The following is a 6327-nucleotide window of genomic DNA, read 5'->3' on the forward strand; positions in this document are numbered from 1 at the left end:
GTCAGCAGAGGTTCCTTTGATGGTCCCAGACTCAGATGACCAACACCTTGTACTGTCCCAGGGCTAATAATTCCTTCAGCTGGGGCAATTTAGGCTCCCAAACCATCTAGCCCTAGGGCTTGCCACTTATTTAAGGATCTAGCCTGGATGGACTTCAGAAAAATCTGGAAAAACTTATATGAACTGATGCTGAGTGGAATGAGCAGAACCAGGAGAACACTATACACAATAACAAGCCACAATGTGCTAGCACTGTTTCTGATACATTTAACCCTTCACAGCAATACAAGACCCTAAAACATTCCCAAAGGACTCTTGGTACAAAATGCCATCCATATTGAGAGAAAGAACTATGGAATCAGAACATAGAATGAAGCAGACTATTTTCTCTTGTGTTATGTTTTGTTTGCTTTTTCTCATGTTTCTTCCATTCATTTTAACTCTTTTGTGCAACATGACTAATGTGAAAATATGTTTAATAAGAATGTATGTGTAGAACCCATATAAAATTGTATGCCATCTTCAGAAGGGAAGGGGGCAAAGGGGGAGAAAATTTAAAATTTCTGGAAGTGATTGTTAAAAACTGAAATAAATAATTAATTAAATTTAAAAAGAAAAAAAGGAACTATTCTGGAGCTGTTTACTCTTCCCACACACCAAAGCTCATACTAAGACTTATCTTCAGAACTTCTCTGATCATCGCAGGAGGACCCCTGTTCTACCCTTATTCTTATTCATTTTTACTGCTTGATATTTGAGCTGAGGCACTCTTTCATCTCTTTTGTGGGGGAAACTATTAAGAGCTTGGATTTTTCTCACTTATTCTTCTACTTTCCCAGAATTCTCTCCTGGAAAGATATTTTTTATGAGGTAATGTGACAGTATAAAAAATTCCTCCAATTTTCTGGGTCTAGGCTTTCTTTTTTTAAATGTAAAATTTTTAGTGTTTCAATCGAATACAGTTAAGTTGCAATACAAACATAGAAATATGATACCTTCTTAGATGCTGTTGGTTTGGACCAAACAAAATAGCATCCCTTCACCTTGGCTTGTCTGCAAATGCAGTGTTTAGTGAGATTTTATTAAGTTCACATTAGAGTGTACCTAGAAAATCCTATATACAATAGTAGATTTTCAGTTGATTTGGACATTTTATACCAAGAAATTTAACAAAATTGCAAATCCATTTATTTGGTACTTCTGATCTTATAAACATCTTGCATCTGACAAGAAACCATACAATATAACTATAAGTTATTCAGAAACACTGATGGACAACTACATTTTGACAGAGCAATAATCATTTTAGTAAGGAAGAAAACTTCATAACTGTACCACCAGTAATGTAAGATATTAATTCTTAAGTTTTTGCAACTTTTTGCATCAGTTGTAAAAAGTGAAGTAATTTATGTTATTTTACCAGAAACAAGCTCTTTCGTATTATTCTTGTTCACTATGGTGCAAAGAATCTTTTGGCATTAACAAATCTCAGAGAATCAGTACATAATAGCTTATATTGAGAAGAAAACAGGGTTCCTCCACTTTTATAGCCATTACTGTTTCAGGTGATTATCGTACTTATAAAAGATACTGTTTCAATTAGACTAAGGTTATAGCTTTAATCACCAAATTTTAACTCTAGCATTTTGTTTGTTGGAAGTTGGGAAACAGTATTAATTATGTGGTGTTGTTGCAATATAGTAATGGTGTCACTTCAGAAGCTCTAGTGGTTTTTGTAGTGTTCATTGTGTAATTACATATAGTTAGAAAATATCTTGACTTATTTCAGAATTGGCATTTCAGAGTTTAAGTTTAAATTGTCAAGTGTTTATATATATGTATATATACACATATGTGTGTATGTATGTATGTATATATACATATATATGTATATATGTGTGTGTGTGTATATGTATACTTTCTTTGGTTACAATTTTCTTGCCTTCTCTTCTAGAAAGAATGGTGCAATTAAGTAGTATCCTGGAACAAGAGATAAGTCTGTACATTAAGACTGATAAGACAAACAAAACAGTTTATTTTAGCATTTTTCTTGTTTTCTTAAAATTATTAAGTTTCAAACTTACAAGATTTTACATGTGACCAAAGAAAATGCACGTAAAATTGGTCCTTATAGCTCAATGAATTTATTCCACATTTGTGTATTTAATAAAAAATGTCACAAAGTATTTGTGGCTTGTGTTACTTATGTTAATATCATGCTTTGTTGGCACATTAAGCTATTCATTTAAAATGCAGTTACTTCTCATTAGGTTTGTGGATTATTAAGCTCTTCCAGATTATTTTTTTATTTTCTCCCCACCCCCATTTTGGCTGTGTAATTTGTAATGAACTCTTTCACCCAAGATCAGGAAGAGAAAATATTTCCTCTATCATGTCATACACTAACTATATTTCCTTACAGTATATGGAGCAGTTTCTTTTATTCTCACTTCTATTATACAGAAAATTATATTTGCTGTTTAAAATAATTTAGTGAAGTGAATTCTATATGTTATTAAGTATTAAAATGACATTCAAATGGAAACTTTGATATAACAATGAATATTTAGCTGAGCTTGGTTAACCAATTGCATTACTTTCCTCTATTATCCTGAATAATTATACTGAGTTGGTTGTGTGATTTCTAATATGTGGAAGCAAAATAAAAATTTAAAACTGTTTGATGTTAGAAAATGTTTAACTTGTGCTTTTACTCAACTTGCAGAATGTGATTTCTCATGAATTCTCTGAACTATTTCATTACTCCTGAACTTTTACTGGTCAAAAATGTAACCTGTGGTTTGAGATAGTAATTTAAGTTCCTAGTACTATCACTTGGATATTGATGGGATGCATAATTTTATATATATATATATATATATATATATATTTCTTAGTACTGCTATGAGTTAACTTTCTAATTAACTAAAATAGACATTAATATAATGAGTTTTGTGTCATGGAACAGGTTATTGAAAACACTGAATCATTTTGAAGCACTTCTTTGAAATACTACAATTACTCCAATAGCAAAAAAAAAAAAAAATGTTTTAGTTGCTGGACTATTTGACAGGCAAAGATTTCCTTTGGAGTTTCTAGGTGTTATAGTGTAGTGGAAAGTAATTAGACTTTGGAGACACTTCGGTACCCTGTAGAGTATGGTATCACTGCCTATAGCTAAATAAGTGATCTTAAATATTGTTGTCTTCCATATCTAAAGCTCATGTGAGAGTTTTGGGTATTTTCAGGAGCATAATTTAAAACAACATACCTCTTTATTAAATTGATTTGATAAGGGATGTTAAATTAAGTTAGATTTCCTTAATTTAGTTGAGTCACTGCGTGCGATTCAATCTAGGTTGGTTAAAATCAACAATAAGCAATTGGAGTTAAGATTGTTTAAGAAAATTGATATTCATATAGAAAAATAATGAAAGGAAATCAGCTGAGGCACTACATAGAGAGAAAAAAACTGACAAATTATGGAACAGGATGTAGATCACTAAAAACAAGTCAGCCAGGATCAATAAAAATCAAGAACCAAGGTGCCCAAGGAATTTCCAGTCTTCTCATAGTCAAACACTTCATAGTGATGCCAAGGACCAGGGTTGTTTTTACTTCTTCTTACTAATGAGCATTACACAGGGTTCATGACAAACATATAAATGGCGCTGAATGCAGTCATATTGTACCCATACAAAACAGATGAGAAGCCTATTTACAGGAAGTATATTTTTATGCATCTAATATCTCCAAATAAGAACACCAAGTGAAAACTGTCAAAAAAAGTTTAGCAAAATATCCGTATGGGCAAGTTTTCATTTGAGTTGGTTACACTAGTAACAGTTTCTGATGATGATATAAAATTACAGATCTTATTTATGTAAATTGATACTATTCTTTATCTAGATACAGATCTTGATATTGAGTCTCTTGTTGACAGATGTGCAGCCAATTTGTCTCAAAAATCATTGAGATGATTATATTGTCTTATGGTCTTTATGGCCCCAGATCCTCTTAAATCTTGAAGGCTTCAATTGCCTGCTGTGGTGATACCATATCAGTTAAGTACAGTAGGAGGCAAGTTGCTACAAGACAAGATCGCCCGAGTCCTCCAAAACAATGTATTAAGGTTTTCTGATTATTTTCCAGACAGACTTCAAGCTCCTGTAGGATTTCACAACACCTGTCTATGTCAAGGGTATCTCCATCTGGAATAGGATGGTGATGAATGATGATTCCATGCTGCTGATAGAAGTCTAAAAGGTTTGGAACTCAGTATTTTAACAGCTCTCCTCTGGTGCAGAACACAATTTATATCTTGTATACCATAGGTATTTAATTCTTCCATGTCCTTTTGAAGATTTCTCCTAACATCTTTAAATTTACAACCTGGAAGAGAACATAAACCTAGAAATTGAGAACAATTCCCAAGGGATTAAGGGTAGCTATGATATCTGAAATAGAGTCTGTTCATCTTCAACTGACTCTTCATGTGATGAGTCAAATTCACTAGTCTGCATTGTACTGGGCACCTTCACCACTTTCTTATGAAAGGCTATTTCTGTTCTAGGTACTCCTCCTCTTTTCTAGTATCCCCATTCCCTTTGCTAGGATTTATTATGTCTAGTACCTTCTATGCCAACAGATTCATCAGTGCCTCTCAACTTTTGGCAACAGAAGTGAAAATGAAGGAATGCTTATATCAAACTAAGCATTTTCAGAATCTGGAAAAAACTGAACACTAGGTTAAGATACAGCCTCTCTCTGAATCACTGATTGCCTTTCTCTTCCCATCGTAGCCTAAAGATCATCTCTTCCATAACATGTGCTCTTTGACAATGATTGAATTATGGATATATCTTGCCCCTCCAGAAGTTTAGATGGATCCATCTTTCACTACTCACTATTTATTGGATTACTTCTTGTCCCTTCCTTATAGGTATCTCAAGTTAGAAACTTTGTCTTTATGAAGTAAAATTGCTAAATAAAGGCCTATTGCTGTCAGTATCTACTTGAACTTTTTTACCCTTTGTGGACATCTCTAAGGCTTCCCAATCAGTTGCAATAAAATGGGAATGACCCATCCTAGATGGATTTAGCAGACTGCCAGTTCTTTAAGCCTGCCCTTTCTAACTTTCCAGGGTTTTATAGCTAACCCAGGATGACTGGCATACTCTAGCCTCCCACCTGATTCCTAATTTAATAATCCCTAGTAAGAAAGGTCTTTTGTCTCTCTACAGAAGAAATGAAACTCCGTTCTCATGCAATGCTTCTCCAACCATATAAAGCAAAGACAAACAATCCACAGAATATAAAGTTATATCAAGAACAACAGAGTAGTTTTACCTGAAGATTTAGGGAAAGATGGTAGCAAGGATTTTAAGGTCAAATCTTTCATGCAAACTAGGTAGGGGGATTGTCTTTCTATCTATAGTTAACTCATTATCCTTTTCATTTTTACACTAGGTAATAGTCAAAGAGTATGCTCAGATAATACTTTATTCACTATTAAAATTACATATCTCTTATTAATCAGTTACCTTTTAACCCTTATCCTAGTTTATTAAACATGTATTAAATAAACTGTTGAAACCTCTTTCATTCCCTGATCTTAAGCTTAAATAAATTTCGAGGTTACTAGTTATAATATTTATTCAAAGTACAATGAATAAGATAAATACCTAAATAAATATTAACAGTGTATTATGTTAGAGAAAGATCACTGCCAAATTCATCTTTAACCATCATTACAACTGGTTTTCCCTCACTTCTGGAAACACAGAACTAACCATTCATTTCTCTAAGGTCAATTAAAGCTTTAAAAAGAAGTTTCTCCTCTTGTTTCTTCACAATACGAGAGTTTAATCCTGTTCTCTTAGGAATTCTCAGTTTTATTTCTCTGTGCTTTCTTAAGACATCACTAAGTCTCTTCAGAATGACAGATAAATTCTCCATCTCCTCATAGGAAAAAGTTTGAACAGTCACTTTCCTAGACTCCATTGCCACTTAAAGAAATAGTAAGGTTATTTACAGTGACTGTGAAGGATCTGATTAAAGTTGGTGTTACAGAACAAAAGCTTTTAAAGTTTATTTGTAATAAAATATGTTAAATTTGGAAGTTACCTTTGGAAGTTTGGATATTGCCCTTTTTCTAGGATGGTTTCCCTCCAAATCTCTGCCTTTTGAAACTCCTAACTCCTTTCAAGATTCAGTTAAATACATATCCTTCAAAAGACTTCTGTTTCATCCAGTTGTTAGTGAGTTCATTTGTTTATATTATTATTTTATGTATCCTTTATTTCTTTGTGAAGATAATATATTCAC

General features: G+C 32.9%; 1 pseudogene; it reads right to left on the bottom strand.

Annotated features, from left to right (window-relative positions):
- Positions 1-3901: 3901 nt before the first annotated feature.
- Positions 3902-6003, bottom strand: LOC140531854 (cyclin-dependent kinase inhibitor 3 pseudogene; annotated as a pseudogene).
- Between the last annotated feature and the right edge of the window lie 324 nt (positions 6004-6327).

The sequence above is a fragment of the Notamacropus eugenii genome, chromosome 3 (genome assembly GCF_028372415.1).
Source record: "Notamacropus eugenii isolate mMacEug1 chromosome 3, mMacEug1.pri_v2, whole genome shotgun sequence".
In the NCBI taxonomy this organism is placed as follows: domain Eukaryota; kingdom Metazoa; phylum Chordata; class Mammalia; order Diprotodontia; family Macropodidae; genus Notamacropus; species Notamacropus eugenii.